This window comes from Pinus tabuliformis, chromosome 9 (genome assembly GCF_031772625.1).
Source record: "Pinus tabuliformis cultivar Carrire ecotype Pingquan chromosome 9, CPIR1, whole genome shotgun sequence".
Lineage (NCBI taxonomy): Eukaryota > Viridiplantae > Streptophyta > Pinopsida > Pinales > Pinaceae > Pinus > Pinus tabuliformis.
Window position 1 is genome coordinate 1,022,741,901 of NC_142307.1, and position 18,901 is coordinate 1,022,760,801.

Below are 18,901 nucleotides of genomic sequence, written 5' to 3' on the forward strand. Positions count from 1 at the left end.
CTCACACATGCAAATTTTCTAGGCATTTGTTGAGGCCGAAATTCTGAAGTTACTGCAGGTCCGAAATTCTGAAGTTAGGGGCCGAAAATCTATTGTTGGAGACTGAAATTCTAGATTGTAGTTGCTACTAGGAAGTTGTCACTTGGAGACTTTGACAAGGATCATCTATTGGAACGAAGTGTTGACTTGGTGTTTGCACTGGCTGAGTGCCTACATCTTGTGTCTCTTGTGGTCTTCATATACATATAATTTGGTAATTACCTAATGAAAGATAAACTGATAAAAAGTAAAAGAAGCCAACACAATTTATAAGTAATTATCAAGAAATAGGAATCAACCCTAATTCTTATAAACATTGATTTCTCAACAGTGGAGAGATAGAGTTGTTAGTCAAGGCCTTACTTTATGATAATTTTGGTTGATATAATAAGATGCACTGATATAAGTTGAATAGATAGCTTATGAGATGGCTTACCAATCCGACTCTTCTTATAAGAATTCTTCAGTATGAGAATGTCCATGTAGCTCCTATGTATTATGAATACCTCCCTAGTTAAGAGGGAGTGTTGAAATATGTAACTAGGTTCAGTCTTCATAATGTCTTAAGTAATCTTGATTTTTGTATTTGATGTAAAGGAGAAATAAAATTTATTATTATTATTTTTATAGCATGGGTTTCATGCTCTAGGTCAAATTGTTTTTAGGTCACGCACCCATTGTGTGCTTCCAGGATTTGTCATAGAGTCAAAGACGTCAAAGAGTCATTGTCATATGTAAAAGACCCTATTGGGGATTTTGTATCATGTAAGAAGAATTTATTATGAGTCAAAAGTCTCCCTCCAAGACCAAGTTGGCCTGCAAGAAGGCAAGTCGGCCTCACTAGGGTTATTTGAGCCTCACAAGAAGCTTATATATAAGAAACATTCGACCTCACATGGAGAGATTCATCAATCAAGTTCGATCTTAAGAAGACAAAGCAAGAAAAGGAGCGAAGGTCAAGGAAAAACAATGAACCAACAAGGGAAGCCGAAATTTGAAGTTTTGCACACATTTCTCTCACACATGCGAAGGGAAGTTAGGGTTTTTGCTGCATCAATGACGAATTTTCAGATCCACAAAGAAGGTCGAAAATTTTGATCAAGAGAGCAAGACATTGTTGAAGAATGTAACTAGATTCGATCTTCATTATTGTATTTGAGTCATAATGAAATGTATTTATCAAAAGAAAGAAAAAGAAAAATTTTATTATTATTATTATGTCTTATTAAAGCATGGATTTCATGATTGGGTCATCATGTTTTAGGTCAAAGTCCCCATGGAGGACTTCTAGGTTTTGTCTTGAGTCATTAGAGTCATTGTCCATTTAATGAGACCCTTCTTGGGCTTTTGAATCATGTAAAAAAATTATTATTGAGTAAAATAAGTCATTTGTCACCTTCACACCAAGTCGGCTCTTACCTGATTAAGTCGGCCTACATGAGGGTAATTCGTACTCCAAAAAAGGGTATATATACATGCAGTTCGATTCATTTGGAGAATCACTCACACAAGTTCGATATCCAAGAGAAAGAGGCAAAAAGAATACGAAATTGCAGAAGAAACTAAAGGAGATTTGTTGGGAAAGAAAATCGAAGTTTTTGGGTTCTCTCTCTCTCTCACTCGTGTGGATTTACTGGGCCATTTAATGGAAGGTCGAAGTGTTGTTGGGTCGAAGTTCCACCGCATGTCGAAGTGTTGTTGTTGGGTCGAAGTTCTGCTGGAGAGGTCGAAGTTTTTGTTGTCGCTACTAGATCGAAGTTTCTGTTGGTTTAAAATCTATCGCTGCTAGATCAAAGTGACTAGGTCAAAGTTATTGCTGGAAGGTTATCATCTGCAGAAGAAAGGAAGGGCCGACTTGGTGAATGGAGGAAGTTTGTGTCTAGGTCAAGGAGTCTTGGATCATCTCGTGAAACTAATAAAGGAAGAGTTGTTGACTAGGTTTTCCCCTAAATAGGGGTTTTGCCCTGGTTGTCCACCTACATCTGGTGTCTTTGATCTTCGTGTTATGGTTTTGGTAATTGCTTGATGAACTAAGTTAAAAGAAGAACACAAGAAAGTTAATAAGAACATAAGAATATCACAAGTAATTATCAACATAAAGAAAATATTTCTGCCTTTCTGATTTTCCAACATGGTATCAAAGCTAAGGTGAAGAAGAAGGAAAAAGGCAGCCTAAAGATCTATTGAAAGAAGAATAAGGAGCTTTAAGAAGTTTGAATAAGGGTCATCAAGGAAAAGGATCATATAAGAATTCAAGCCTACTATCTTCAAGAACAATGTCTAACTCAATGAAGGGAGAAAACAAATTAGAAGGATCATCCAATTACAAGGCATGGAAAAAGAGGATAGATCTCATCGTCGAGAAGAATAAAGTCTTGGATTTAGTCAAAGGAAAAGTAAAGAAACCTACAAATGAATCAAGTGATGTAGAAAAGGCAAAGTTCAGAGAAGCAGAGATATTGGCCATGACCCTAATGGTGGATGGAATAAAGGATAACCTCATCCCATATATATCCAACATAGATTCCACTCAAGAGATGTATGAGGCCTTATCCAAATTATTCACAATCTAGAATCTTGGTCAGATTGCAAGTCATAGGAATGAACTAAGAACTATAAAGATGACAAAGGAAGACATTGTGGCATCCTTCTTTGCAAGGATAGCTATAATCAGAGATGAACTACAGGCAATAGATGAGATAGTATCTGAAAAGGAGCTTGTAATAATTACACTTCTAGGATTACCAACATCTTAGAGTGTCTTTTCATCAAATCTCAACAGTTGGAAGGAAACTCCTACATTTGAACAATTATGGAATGCATGTAGTCAAGAAGAAGTCAGAATTTCATTAGTAAGCAACAAAGAGAATGAAGAGGAGAAAGTTTCAAATGCCTATTCCGCTCATCACAAGAACAAAGGAACCTTCAAGAAGTCTAAAGGGCCTAGAAGGAAGGTAGACCTATCCAAAATTGAATGCTACAATTGTCACAAGATGGGTCACTATAGAAGTGATTGTCCTGAGAATCTGAGGAATAGAAAGAGAAATAGGGATCAAGCAAATGTTGTCGAAGAAGGATCTCCAAAGAAGAACAAGACTGAAGAATCAAACATAAAGGACTTATACTACTAAGTCCCTCTACTCTAAGCTTTTAAATTGTTTTGTATTGTCCCTCTACTCTAAGATTTTAAATTGTTTTGTATTGTCCCTCTACTCTAAGCTTTTAAATTGTTTTGTATTTTGATTTCTAAGTATTTATAGGTTTAACATGCTTTGAAAAAACATTGTTGAATTGTTTTGTTAAAGTTATAGGTATCCCTCGAGATTGGATTAAGAGGGAGCCCTCAACATTTTTCCAAAGATAAGTATCTTACTCGTATTATCTTTCATATTTGGTTTTCCTTTTCTTATCTAGATGTGTTTATACTAGAGGCTAATAACATTTCTTTTTATATTTTCCTTGTTTAGGAAAAAAGATTGCTAATATGCTCAAAGGCTATGGAGAAGATCTCACAAGACAAAGCATTGGAATTGATGTCCTATAAGGTTTGTCTAGAAAACAACTCAAAGGTATGTTTTAGATCATAAGTTGTGTTCTCTTCGTGATAAAGGTATATTCATTTAAATCTGCTTGACATTACTAACAAGTGTTATGTCTAGGATCTTTGAATCATAGAGATTCTTGTTTGGGAGATTAATCATTAGATTGAATCTACCCTCATTAAAAACACCATGTTTTTGGAACTCTAAAAGGTTCTCTATAAAACCCTAACCTAAGGGAATGCTAATGTGAAAAACCCTAGTCTACTTAGGGTTACTAATGAAATCTAGAAAATAATATTCTTTTGATGTTTAGGGTGTTGATGATAATGTCATGTTTGGAGTTTTAGTATTGTTATGGAAACCCTAGTCCTTTAGGATTGTGTATTCCTAGACATTGAGGTTTTGGTAAATTAAGGTTTATGAGCAAAACCCTTATAATATTTAGAGTAAGCTTCTAGGAATGAAACCCTAGGTGTATGTCTGTCTATCTGATCAAAACCCTAGCCTAATCAAGATTTTTATATGTCTGACTTTAAATGTATTGATATGTGTGCCTTGGATTTGTCCAATATATGTTATAATATGTTTGTGCATGATTATCCTAGATATGTATATGTGCTAACCTATTTGTTGATAAGTTCTAAGGTTTGTAACTAAACACTAGCAGAAGTTTGATATTTTAATATGGCGATATTATTTCCATTATGATGATAAAATCTAGGGTTTACAACAAACCCTTGTAGAAGTTGGTCATTTAGTTGAAACCTTAGATTGTGTTGTGATTGGTTTCGATTGTTGACATCTAAGGCTTAGTGTCTCGTAGATGGAATCTAGTAGAAGTCTAACATATGAATTCTAAAGTTGTTAGATGCATACTTATTGCTTCTAGGGTTTGCAATATATTATAGTAGAGTATGTCATATCCCTGGAAGAAGTATTGAGGCCCTAGATATAATGAGACTGATATCTTGATTGAGTTATTGATGTGATCTAGGGGTTATAACCTAACCTAAGCAGAAAGTTGAAATGTATGTGTCTCTTTGTTAATTTTAGGTATGTTCTATGCTTAGAGCAATTTATTTCAATTTTCACAATTAGCTCAATATCTTTTCCAGATTAGCAATCACATCAGCGTTAAAGTAAACTGCAGATAGAACATAAACATAAATCGCAGAAGACAAGCCAAGACAAGAGGACACAAGATGTGGCGCTAGCCAGGGACAAACTCCAATGTGGGGAAACCCTTGATCAAATTTTCTTATATGTTCTTCAATAGTTCAGCACAGAGAGAGAGAGAGATAGTACATTTACAACATAAGTCAACACTTTGACTTATCTATATAAGAGCATAGATCATCTCTAAGACGATGATACATGAGATCAGTTGAAGACATGTTGATTCAACTGATTCTCCAAGGTGACTCCTTCACCTATCATTGTGTTGCATCTCGTCATCATGTTGCACCGTGATGCACCCATCATCACACTGTTGGACCTCATGACTGCTGCACCTTATGCTGCATTGTTGTCCCATGTGCCATTGTTGAACCATGTTGTCATACAGCATGTCTCATGTGCTTGCAGCACCATGCTTGCCACTGCTATCCATGTTGTCCGCGCTTGCCATGCTTGCTGTTGTCCATGCTTGTTGCTGTCATGTCACAGTTGTTGTCCCACTTTGCTTTAGCATCCCTTTGTTGTCCCATTTACTAGCACATTGTACCTTGTTGTTGTCTAATGAATTTGCAGCACCATACTTGGTTGCTGTCCCATTTGCAGCCTTGTTGTACCATGCTAGCCATCCATTGCTGCTCCTATGAGTGCTTGTTGTCCCACTGTTTGCTGCACCAAGCATCATGCCTAGCTGTCCCATTTATTATGCAGTTGTCTCTTGCCATTACTGCCTAGATAAATGTTGTAGCTGTTGTCCCTAACAGTCATACTATACCTTGTTGTTGTCCCCTTGCTGCTATCCCCTTTGCCTTGTCATCCCTTGCTGTTGTCCCATGTGTCTTAGCATATCTTGTTGTCCCATTTATTATGCAGTTGTCCTGGGCATGTTTGAGTCCTCAAACTCTCATGCTGCCCCTGTTTTGAGGGTCACCTACAACCCACCTTTTCAGTTGTATTAGGCCTGCATCTAGGGCACCATAGGTTAGCGTTAGGTCTCACTTTAGACTGCGTTTAGGGCTGCCCTTAGACTACGTTTAGGGTTGCCCTTAGACTGCGTTTAGGGCTGCCTTTTGGACAGTGTTTAGACTTCTTCTTTGACAGCGTCTAGGGCTTGGGCATCTCCTCTAGGGCAGCTCCCTTAGTCTTCTTTCCAACGTCTAGGGCTTCCACTCCTAGATTTCTCTTCAAATAAAACCCAAGACAAATGGGGAGAAATCAAGACAGAAGTGTGTGTAAGAAATGACTCTCAAGTCATCTCCTTTTATACTCAAATGTTGAGCACATGTGGGGTTTATTTGGTTGCAGGCCGACCTTGACGAGTTGTCTCATAACACAAATAAATTCATAACTCCATGAATACTTATTGGAATTGGATGATATTTAGATCAATCCTACACCTCTCGATGAGAGGGATCCAAGAAAAATATCAACTGCCATAAATAAGATGACCCACATGGAGTTTGTTCCTAGTTGCCAATTTTAACACTCTTGCTGACTATGACCCTAACTAAGTTTAGCTATTTGATGTCTAAAGTCTAATGCTTCCGTTATTGTATGATTTTGATATTGTTAACTTCATGATTCTATATATGTATTTGGTTGTACTTACAGTTTAAGTTGTGTGGGTACATAATCTTCAAGAGGTTGAAGATATTCGCAAGTAAAGTTGATTTGATTGATAAGCATGATGAAGTTATATGAATGATGATGATCAAGATGACTTTAATAAGAAGGGGTGAAGTTGTTAGGCTCTACAATGTCCCAAGCTAAGGAGGAGATCGAAAGAGGTAACATCAAACCACTTAGAGTTCAGTAGCTAGCCCTATTGAACCAGAGAGGGATCTCTCTAAGGATTTCTTAATGAAAAACTGGAAAAGAAATGGATTTTAGGCTAGATGTATAAGTCTTGTTTGAGTATTTGAAAATTTAGGGTTTTTTAGGTTGTTGGACTAGGGATGAGAACAAGTAATTAGGTCAAGGTATCAAGTTTGCAGTGGTAGACATAAAGAAGAGCTAGATAACAATTTGTTGTGGTGAACTTAAGATTTAGTCAATGATCACGTATTAGCATGAATTCATTAATCTAGAAGAAGAAATACATAAACATGATTTTCCACATAAACATAGCTTTGAATCTAAGAATTTTGCTGATATGACTATAAGGAAAACCATATGAAGAAAGCAAAGCATGTTAAGAGAGATGAATTCATCAATAAGAAATTGATATGAAAGGAAAGCAACACCACAGACTCACTGAACAAGTATTCCTGAAAAATCGTTGCAACTGCTCCTTGATTAACTATATGAAAACATAAGGTACAAGTCTCTCCACAGAAGTCCAACCCTTCTCTCTGAATGAGAAATGATACATATAGACTCAATCAAACAACTTCCCCACCTTCAGGAGTCGAATTCCTAAGTGGTGGAATTGTTTCCAAGATTCTCTCAACCAACAAGTGAGAGTGAGAAGGTCAAAACCAAACTCTTCTCTTAGACTTTGATTTGAGTTTTGTTTCATTTATGACGCCTAATAAACCATAAAAACAATCTATCATGCTTATTTATTCATGATTACATCGTATAAACCTCAAACTATTGAAGTTACATCATGAGTTTGACAAACTAAAAATCTAGGAAATTACACAGTGAAATTTTTAAATAAAAACTCAGAAATTTGCAGAAGCGCAGCGCCAACTTTGAGGCCACTTTTAGGTGCCTTCCTGAGGTCAAATTTGAGATCGGGGAGAACGGTCAACTAGCCTTGCCTGTCTAGTTTCCAGAACACCTTGAATTTTTGAAAATGACCCATAAGAAGCCCTTCAAAAGTTGATTCTCCAAGGTGTCTCCAAAAACATAGCGCCTGCCAAAAAGAGTGGCAGAATGATAATTTTAGACCCCTTTTTCTCCTTTTTCTCAAAATCTGAGCCCTGTCTGAGAAATCTAATGAAATGAGTTTTGAGAGGAGGTCATTAGCTTTCCAAAAATGTAAGCCACTTGTCATTTGAAGCTCTCAGGGAAAAGCGCAGCGCCAAAAGTGAACTTCTGTGACTAGCCCAATTTCTGAATTTGGCACCAAAATTCTCAAAAAAACCTCCAAAATTGGTCATGTAGTGCAAAATGAGATATGGCATGCCCTTATGGATGCTTCAGCAAGCATCTCCAAGTTATTCCTCTCATTTTTGTAATTTAGGGTTTCCTTTAGCTTGTTTTTCAATTGCTTGAGCTTGATATTGCAAATCATGTTTCTGGTCTGATAATGATGGGCCATGTGCCTCAATAGTTGATTATCCTTGTTGGCTTTGTCAAGAAGTTGTTCTAAGTGGCCATTGACCTTACTTAGCCAATACTCTCTATCTTCATTTATCTCCAAGGCAATTTTGTCTTCCATGTCTAAGTCTTCATCTAGCAGGTTATGTTCTTTCTCTTCCTTCAATGCCCTTTTGAGTCCCTTGGTCCTTGGCTTCTTTTTTCCAACTTGTTTTTCATGTTCATCATGTTCACCAGGCTCCAACACTACTTTACCTTTGCCTCCTTGCTGCAACACCTTGGATTGCTCTTTCTCCATGATGAGTTGTTTAGCCTTAAGCTCACTGTTTTCTTGCTTAAGGAAGGAAATGACAAACCTTGCTCTTGCCATATTGTCCATGAGCTCTTTGATTTGAGAATCCTTCTCTTTAATAATTTGTTGCAAGTTTGAAGGTTCATTTGTTGCTTCCAAGTCAACTAATTCAAAATCATGTTCAATTAGGTCTTCATCCTGTACATGTGATCCCTGTTTTGTTGATGTAGAAAGCTTGGCCTTTTCCTCAACTTGAGGAGCAAACACAAGTCTTTTTCCTCTCTCGTATGTTTTGGTCACCTCATGTCTAGGTGCCTTGGGAACATCCTCTGATTTGTTTGATAACCCTACCACCATAGGCTGTGTTGATGTGTCTTGGTGATGGCTTGGTGAAGTAGTCTCATTTCATTTTTGAAACCCTAGATGATAGGAACGGGGAAAAAGCAGTGGAAAGTGATTGAAGTGGTGAAATGAGGGAGTTAGAAAAGGGAGATAAGGGAGATGGGAGTAGGGAAATTTTTGGAGATGGACAGGGGTTTTAGGAATCCTTAGGAAGTTAAATGAAGGGAAATGAATGAGGGAGATGAGCAAGAAAATTTAATAACAATCCTAGCTAGGGAAACTGCTCAGTTTGATAGGTAAGAGCTAGGGTTTGTAGGAAGATGATGTAAATTGAAAGGAAATGATTTGTTTGGTGAATGGAATGCTAATTTGTAAGCAAACAAAGGTATGGGATATCAATTTCTAGGGTTTGAATATTTCCAGCTGACTAAACTCACCATTAGCAAGCTTTAAAACATGAAATTCATACAAACCCTAGATGACTACACTAACCATCATTCATTTGTTTTGACAAATTACAAGAGGGAGTTAAATGAATGTACTTACTTGCAAGATGGCTTAGAGCAATAGAAAATAGGAATGCAAGCTTAAAATTTGAATTTGGGTGATTTTTGGTGAATTTCGGGACACTGTCCTATGCGCAATGCAGTTGACAGAATCGTAGCGCCAAAGCACAGTGCAGTTGACAGAAGCACAACGCCAAAGCACAGCACAGCACAGTTCACAGAAGCACATCGCCTCTTCCATAAACACAGCGTAGTTCACAAAAGCGCAGCGCCAACTTGCAACCCGCTTTTGGAGGCCTTAAAATGCTCCAAATTGCAAACTTGATAGCTCGTTGGAAAGCTCTTGAAGTCTGCTACAAGATGGACACCTCAAGCATGTAATTTGGACACTCCAGCAGGGAGAAAAATTGATTTTCCCAAGGTCACTCCAAAAATGCAAGGTGTCTCTAAAAAAAGCACAGCACCAACTCGTAGAGCACATTTGACTGCCTTCTTGGAGGAGTTTTGGGCTGAAAGTGGTATTGTTGGAAAGCTTATGATGTCTTCTACACAATAGAGTCCTTAAGCACTGCCAATACCTGCTCCAAATCCATGAAAAACTGTCTTGAAGTCAAGCTGTCCATAAGTGTAACAACTCTCCCGTAGCAAGTGTAGTTTGGGCATTTCTCTCAAATCATAACACATGTGCATAAACTGAAGGAGGTTTTTGTTCCTTGGCCTATCATTAACAAAAATCTCTCTCACTTTTATAAAATGCTTCTCCATTTGGTCAAAAACATATTTTTAAGCAAAAATGTCCCTTTGAGAAATGATGAGACAAGGTAGTGTACTGCAGCATTGTCTTATTTGAAATAAAACATTACCTTTACCTTTATTTTTCTTTCCCTAAGCTACTAACTCCCTTTACCCACTGAATCACATGATGGACATGTTTTTGTTTTGACATATGGTATCATGATGACACATGGAGTGAAACCCTAGACCATGACCTAAAATGAAGAATTTAACCATTTCATGACCCAAGACATTTAAATGAAGATATGATACCTCGAAGAAGACAATGACCATGATGAGTGATGAAGACCATGAGTAAGTGAAGGGAGCGGCAGTGACCTAGACACAACACACAGAGACCAAAATTTTATTTGAAGGGTCACTGAAGTGACAAAAATTTGACTTGACACCCTAACAACAACACCTTGTAAGAGCATATTTGATCACTGGTGACAAGCTAAATTGACTGACATTAACAAAAGCCATGAAAGATTCTTTGATGCTATGGAAAAGAAGTTGATCTCCCTAAGTTAAGAGGGAGCATAGATAAAAAGAAAGGATATATCTCCCAAGTTGAGAGGGAGGGCATATTATAGTCATGATGGATATCTTGAAGAAAATGGAGAATGAATGTTGAGGTGTTGCGGAAAGAAAGAAAGCAGGATCTGGTTGAAGAATACGTTGCTGCATGTGAAGTAGAGAGTTGTATGATTGTGGAAACTTCTGTCAAGATTTTGGAAGCCACTAAGTCCTACTAAATTGGGAAACAACATCAAGATGATTGAAAACCCTGAAGGTTTGTGTTTACCTATGAGTATTTGAAAGGTTATTACTGATTAGGGTTGTGATTTTTTACGTAAATCTCTCGAAGTTTTGGAAGCATGCTTGATGTTACCGATCTGTTTGATCGGGAGAGATTTGATGTGTTGAAGCATGGTGTATGCTTGGGAGGACAAATCGTCGACCTGTGTGTTGATGTATAGTTCCCAAAGTAGGGAGGGTGGCATTGGTCATAAAGCTTTGACCTTGCATTATGCACCTAGTTCCCTGGGTTGATGGTTAGCAAGTAAGCCTAATGGCACCTAGAGAGGTTGAAAGCTTTTAGTCCATCTTAGTCCCACCCAGATAGATTGCCCTAGTAAGGAATCTAGTTTGTGGCACCGTAAGTGCCTAAACTCTTCATGGTTCATGTGTTTTGAGATCTTCCATGTACTTGTATATGCATGAATACCTCACTAGTTAAGAGGGAGTGTTGAAAAATGTAACTAGGTTCGATCTTCTTAATTGTATTTGAGTCAAATGTATTTATCAAAAGAAAGAAAGAAAAAAATTATTTTTATTATTATGACTTATTAAAGCATAGGTTTCATGCTTGGGTCATCATGTTTTAGGTCAAAGTCCCCATTGAGGACTTCTAGGTTTTGTCTTGAATCATTAGAGTCATTGTCCATTTAATGAGACCCTTCTTGGGCTTTTGAATCATGTAAAAAGAATTATTATTGAGTAAAATAAATCATTTGTCACCTCCACACCAAGACAACCCTTACCTGATCAAGTTGGCCTACCTAAGGGTAATTCGTACTCCAGAAAAGGGTATATATACATGCAGTTCGATTCATTTGGAGAATCACTCACACAAGTTCGATATCCAAGATAGAGGCAGAAGATTATGAAATTGCAGAAGAAACTGAAGGAGATTTGCAAGGGAAGAAAATCGAAGTTTATGGGTGTCTCTCACTCGTGTGGATTTACTAGGCTATTGAAGGTCGAAGTGTTGTTGGGTCGAAGTTCCACTGCAAGTCGAAGTTCTGCTGCTGGGTAGAAATTCAGTTGTTGGGTCGAAGTTCTACTGGAGAGGTCGAAATTTCTGTTGCTGCTACTAGGTCGAAGTTTCTGTTGGTTTAAAGTTTAATACTACTAAATCGAAGTGACTAGGTCAAAGTTGTTGCTGGAAGGTTATCATTTACAGAAGAAAGGAAGGGTTGACTTGGTGATTGGAGGAAGTATGTGCCTTGGTCAAGGAGTCTTGGATCATCTCGTGAAACTAATAAAGGAAGAGTTGTTGACTTGGTTTTCCCCTAGATAAGGGTCTTTCCCTCGCAGTCCACCTACATCTGGTGTCTTTGATCTTCGTGTTATGGTTTTTGTACTTGCTTGATGAACTAAAATAAAAGAAGAACACAAGAAAGTTAATAAGAACGTAAGAATATCACAAGTAATTATCAACATATAAAAAAAAAATAACACTAATAATAATAATAATAAAAACTGCCTTTTTTATTTTCCAACTATCATCTTTTTTATTAGGGAAAAGAAGCAAGTCAAGAGAAGAAGAAAGGAGGCCTAAAATAGCCTCTTTCTCCCACGTGCGAAGCTGCAACTATTGCAAGAAGGTCGAAAATTGCAAACCTGCAGTGAAGGCAGAAATTGTTGTTGGGGGTCGAAGTTGCTAGAAGGTTGAAGTTAGTTGTTGGCAGCTGAGTAAGGAAAGAAGAAAGGTTGGCTTGGTTTTAGAGGGGTCTTTGTTTTGGGTCTAAATTCTTGGAATTCGTCATTTGAAGATTCTATAAGAAGAGAAGAATTCTTGTGGGTTTTCCTCTCTAGGAAAGGTTTTGGCCTCAGCTACCAACCTATATCTTATGTCCTCTTTGTTCTATTGATCATCATGTTTTGGTAGTTGTTTGATGATAAGAACATCATAATAATCAAGAGAAGAAGAACTAATAATAATAAGATCTATAAGTTGAAGTAAAAGAACATCACAAGCAGTTATCAAAGAAAAGAGGAATCACCCTAATCTAGTTGCCATTGATTTCTCAACATTTCCTAGCACAATTCTGCCCTGTTATTTAGCACAAGGAAACTCCTAAAAATGTGTGCACTAGATCCTCAAAGATATGCACACCACAAGCAAAGAGATTTCACACAGACTTGTGCACTCAACAATGAATAATACATGTGCCTTCATCCTTCTTTTATAGATTCGATCCATGCTAAAATAGGCAAGAACAAATTTAGAACTTGAGTTGTGATTGACAAGTTAATTGAGTCGAACTGGTTCTCTCTCCAATCATCACTAGAGTTATAACTCATTCTTTCTTCAATCAATGACTGAAGTCCCAACTCGTCCTGAACAGAAATCGTTACTACCACTCGACCTTGTAGTCAAACTAAAGGGGGATCCACGTAACTGATCCTCCAACACTACGCATGAACTCGTGAAGTTATTCTCGCAGCTGAAAATAAGCGCACCATCTCCATGAACTCGCTCCATGGTCAAAGAAGGGCAACTCATGGTCTTTTTGGCTAAGGCACAAGCTAGAGAAGACCTTCCATGCCACAATTTTCAGCACACGCGGACCCATCCCACAAAATCCCCTACGTTCTAGCATACCAGGGACTTTTATAGGGGTCATGAACATCCCCAATTTTTTGGGGACTTGGGGAATTCCAAGTTGTTCCCAATCCGTCCCAATCAGATTTTAGGGACTTTTGGGGTACCATTCTACTATCCCCAAGGGGAAAACGGTATCTCTGACCCGATTTTGATTGGGTTTACTTTGTTGTTTGGATGGCTTTTCTTGTTGTTTTGGATGAGCTTTTAGTGTGAAAAAGTTGTGTTTATGCTAACTTCCAAAGATAACTGCTAAAAATACTCCTATTCAATGTTGGCATTTATTTTTTCCTCTCCCGGTCACTTAACTGTCTAAAGCAATAACTCTTAGTGTTGGACTTCATCCTATAATTATTATTGCTTAAATGCGGCATCCCTTTAGAAATAATTAAGAAGTCTGCCAACATTTACTTCCTGTGGCATGAATCAGGGACACATTTATTGTGGTTGAAAACCTTATAGTGTTGTACTAGAGGTGAAGTAGTAGACTATCTTTGAGACTGTTCCTATGTGGCACATTTGACAAGTTTCTAAAGCCACTCCTATCCTACAAGAAAGTTGTTGAACTATGTTTAGCACTGTTTGCAAGGAATTATTGGGTTGTTGCTTTGTCGTGTCACATGTGATGTCCTAGCAGCCACATATTTTACCCCTCAAATAGTGAAGGTTGTATGGATATTTATTTTTTAATGCAACCTCTTGTGTGAAGTAAAGGTTTCCAGCAATGACTCATTCTAGTGCATTTCCTCTTAAGACTGATGTTTCCAAAACTATTCTTTACACTTACTTTGTCCAAGAATAATAAACCAGGCTTCAAGATTGATTTACATCTCAGACAAGTGTAAAGAAGCCACACTATGTTTAAGGCTCTAACACACTTTGCAACTTTGTTAACTATGCCAAGGAAGTTGAATTTCTTTAACTTGGCCATATTAGTTGCGATGATTGTAAGAAAGACCCATTTTACTTCCGCAGGATTAGGAAAATATCAAGTGTGATTGACCAGTCAAACTTGGCTTTATTTGACAAAAATAACAACAAAGAAGTTAATTTAGGTGTTGAGATTGGCAATATTAGGAATTTGAGCCAAGGTTTGATTTTGACAAAATTAGCATGCTTGCCAACTGGGATAATAAGGCGAATTAGTTTACATGCAAGAATGTCAACCAAGAATAGTAAAATTGAATCTGCTTTTGGACTTGACCAAAAATAGCAAGCAAGACAACTAGCTATAGTAATTCAACCCAGGGTTTTTATTTGACACTTATGGCAAGACAAATTAGGTTTTTGAAAGGTCAAACAAGCAAGAGTTAGTGTTATAGCACAAGGCCATTTGGACCGTCATATAGATGGGTACCCTCCAACTAACTACCATGTGTCACACTAGGAGAATAGTTCACTTGCTCAAAACCGCTTTTGACTCATCATCCTTCAATTAAAAACTTCAACTTGAATTAGCGATTTGAGATTATGTATTTGGTTTTGTAATTATTAACATGAATTTCAGATTTCTTAGCTAGTTCAATGTTTATAATTTTATTGCAATGATGTATTTATAATTTATGATTTATGTTTATGCACATGGTGAATTTAAAATAATAATAATAATAATATTTTACAATATATATATATAGAGAGATAGATAGATATTATTTCCGTGCCCAACTTGTCGTCCCTTGGAAAATTTGGGGGGATGCTCTAGCCGTACTGAAAACTCATCCCCCCATCCCTGCCATCCTCCCATCTCCAAAGGTAGTGCAACATAGAAATTCCATCAGTCGTGAAACACAACAAACTTTTATCTAAAACTAACATACATTGAATACTCCACAACAAACTTTTACCTAGAAGTAACATACATTGAAGACTGACACTGCAATTTTATTATCCATGACTATTGACAATTCCATCAACATTAATGGTTTTGTTTGGAACGAGGGAAAATTCCATGAGTCATAAACCACAATACCTGTCAAAATAAAAATATGCAGTGACTCAAAGTATGAAACTTGAACACGATGCAGAGACAACTGCTTTTTTAAGTGGATGGCTTAGACTAAAAAGCTTATTGAAAGTAATTAGGGTTACATAATTAAACAATGCAACATAAAACATATAATGCAGATTCACAGGCATGAACTTTGAACTCAAAACAATATGCTGGCGGTAATAATGAATCTGTTGTTTCATTTCAGACACTGGAACCAAAATGGAGCATAAAGGTGAAAAAACGTAAAACAAATAAATAAAGTTATAAATGTAACAGTAAGAGACCTTACGGCCAAAATTCCATCCCTCCAGGAGTAATCTTATTTTCACCGTAGTTAAATTTATTAATGAAATCTTAATCGAGAGTTCCATGTTTTTGAAAAGAAGGCAACAAGAGGGAAAGTACCTGCCTCACACTCTCACCCTTGCAGCCCCTGCGCCAGAGGATATTAGGGTCCATCTACATGGTAAGATATGCATTACGGTGGCCAGGCAGAGTGGAGAGGAGACTGTTGAAAGGCTGAGAGACGAACGCAGCTGCCCCTGGAAGAAGGCTTGGGGCATTCTTTGTGGGAAAGAAATTATCATGCCCGTGGATTCAATGGAAGGTTCATTTTTAACCACATTAACAGAATCAACAAAACGATAATAAACAATGTTTATATTTATGTTTCGTGTATCGTATAGTACCTCGTGTTCAATGCGAAGGGTTCAAGCCCAAGAGCATGTTGTTGCCAGAGGGCAAGTAGACCACATTAGGGCTCCGAGAAAGGGTGGAAGCAATCTCCTTGGCAGCCTCGATACGCCTGAGCTCAATTAGCCCTAGTCCCGCAGCAGACGTGGCCAGGGAAATAAGCTTAGCAGCCTCACTCTCCCCCTCTGCTCTCACCACGGCAGCTCTCCTCTCCTGCTCAGCTTTGGCAACCACAAACTTCGACCTCTCGGCTTCTTGCTGCGCCACCTGCTTCTGCTCCACTGCTTTTGAGAACTCGGGGCCATAGGACAGATGGGTGATGGCCACGTCGTCCAACAAAATGTTAAAATCTTTGGCGCGATGCAGCAGAGCCTCCCTGACCAGAGCAGAAACCGTTGGCCTCTCGGTCAAGAGCTGGTCAGCGTTGAACTGCGCCACGACGGCCTTCAAGACCTCATTCCCAATGGAGGGCAACACTCTCTCGTCGTAATCGAGGCCGAGCCTCTGGAATATGTCGGGTAACGAGTCCTCTTTGGGCCTGGCAAGTATCCTCAGGGAGATGTTCACCATCTGGAGGTCCTTGGTGCCCGTGATGGTGCTGATGGAGCGGGGTTTCGTTCTGATCTCGAATATGTAGGGCTTCTGAAGCCATGGAATGAGGAAGTGGGTGCCTTCCCCCACGGTGGTGTCCAGGACGCCTCTGAATCTGTCGAAAAGGACCGCTTTGTGCCCCCCATCCACGGTATACAGCGACGCGTTTAGGAGGCCGACCCCCGTTCCAACGCTGATGGCTAGCGCAGCTACGTTTGATAACGCTCTTTGTACAGACATTGCTCTCTCTCTTCTCGATTATCGCAATGTTATGCTTTACACAAAACCCAGAACCTCAAAAACATATCTATGGCTTCTCCTGTTAAGGAAAGCTGTGTTATTTGCTTAGGTTAAGACCGAAGGTCTTTGGAATAATTATATAATTCTTTTCTCATGTGCCACCTCGATTGCTTGGATTAATGTGCCTATCGCTCTAGTGAACAAGTGCCTAAGTTAATTGCCACTAAAAAGTTCACAACTTCACAGAATATGGAAGCAACGATCAACTATTTGAATTGTTTATTAATTACGTAAATGAGAGAACTCTAACTAAATCGATTTTCGTTTTATTATGAATTTTCAGTCAATAAAAAATATTCTCCTCATTTCTGCTCTTCTTCCAATACTTTAATAGGTTATGTAAATGTATATTTTTGTTGAATTAATTTGTACTTTCTTCCAATAGTTTATTAGGTTATGTAAATGTATATTTTTCTTTAGGTTATGTAAATGTATATTTTTTTTCAATTAATTTAAAGGTATTTATATGGATAGTGCAATGGGTACTTTTAGAGTTTAAAAAAAAAATGAAAAATAGAAAATGTTTGCCCTCTAAAAAAAATTCTGAATCATCTCTCTCCATTTTACATTAATATAACAAAAGCTTACCTCCAGTTTTTTTTGGAATAGAAATCTAGTAACGGACTTAAAAAAGTTCACAAAATCACGAATCATAAAATTCGTATAATAACGGCTGAGAACAAGGCGTTAGCAGAAAGTAATGAAATTTTAAAAGAACAAGTGGCATTGCTACGAGAAGCTCTCCTGATAGGGAAGACAAAATGGCAACGCATGAAGGCAGATGTGCAAAACATAAAGAAATCTGTAGTGGAAAGTACAGAGGTGGTGAATGTGAAATCATCCCAAGATAAAGGGAAAATGATTGCTCAAATAAACAACCATGAAGAGAATGCAAGAGAAGAAACGAAAGACGATTCCACCGAAGTTTCCAAAACTTGGGCTCAAGTTATTAGCAATTCTGCTAATAAGGAAGGAGGAACAAATATTCAGGTTGACAACATGCAAGATAGTGAAGGCAAGGAAAGACAAAATAGGGCAGCAAACATAATTATTAAAGGGGTGAAAGACTATGGGAAAAATGAATGTACTCTTGACCTTGCAAGAGACTTCTTGAAAGACAAGTTGTTATGGCAATGACAAATATTCCAAGCATGGAGGGCAGGTAAGTTTAACGGGGAGAGAGCTAAGCCCATAAAAGTCATTATGCCTAGCTTGCGTGATAAATATATTATTCTAAGCAAGAAACATCTCCTGAGGGGTTCTCGTTTTTTCTTATAAGAAGATTTAACTGTAAAACAACGGGAGGAAAGAAGGGAGGAAATTTTAAAGGTTAGGGTAGCAGGAGATGAAGGAAAGAGAGCATGGATTTATAAAGGCAAAGTTGTGATAGCGCAATTTGGACCTCCTTCCAGAATAGAGCATCAAGATGGTAATAAAGAAGAGGCAACAAACTCTTCAACAGGAAATCAGAAAGCAAGGTCGATATGGAAAAACAAGGACAAAGACTCAAATGTGAGTCTTGCATGTCAAAATAAAGAGCAATCAAGTCATACCCAGGTTTCCTTAAGATTAGTTTGTTGGAACTGTAGAGGTTACCCATGGAGACGAGGACCTGGGTTGGGGCCTATTGCGGAAAATAGAGACATAATTTGCCTCGTAGAAACACATGAACATGAAGGGTGCAAGACACCTTTGTTTGAAGGATACTGGAAGATGGCAGTGTGGAACAAGGCAGTAGGGAATGGCAAAGGGCACGGGGGTATCATGGTTTTAGTAAGGGAGAAAGAAGGTCGTCTCATTCAGTTAGAAAAAGAAGACTCGAATAAGCAATTCATTTGGTTTAAAATATCAGAAAATGGAAACCACATCAGAATTGCAGCATGCTTTTTTGCGCCACAGGTTTCAAAAATCTACAAAGGTAGAGGGTTTGACCACAAAGATCCATTTGCAGTTTTAAAAGGGGATATTGCAACATATTCGCAGCTAGGTGAAGTCATT

The 18,901-nt window shown here is 38.0% G+C and overlaps 1 pseudogene across 3 annotated transcripts in view; it reads right to left on the minus strand.

The window, feature by feature from the left end:
• The window catches only part of LOC149152189 (prohibitin-3, mitochondrial pseudogene), an 84,762-nt pseudogene extending 67,793 nt beyond the window's left edge, over window positions 1–16,969 (minus strand). For 2 of the 3 annotated variants that reach the window (XR_016262232.1, XR_016262233.1), the window contains exon 1: window positions 16,009–16,969. The product of XR_016262232.1 is annotated as a prohibitin-3, mitochondrial pseudogene, transcript variant X2 (transcript). The remainder of the gene's footprint in view (window positions 1–16,008) is intronic. The other variant, XR_016262231.1, reaches the window with a different exon arrangement.
• Between the last annotated feature and the right edge of the window lie 1,932 nt (window positions 16,970–18,901).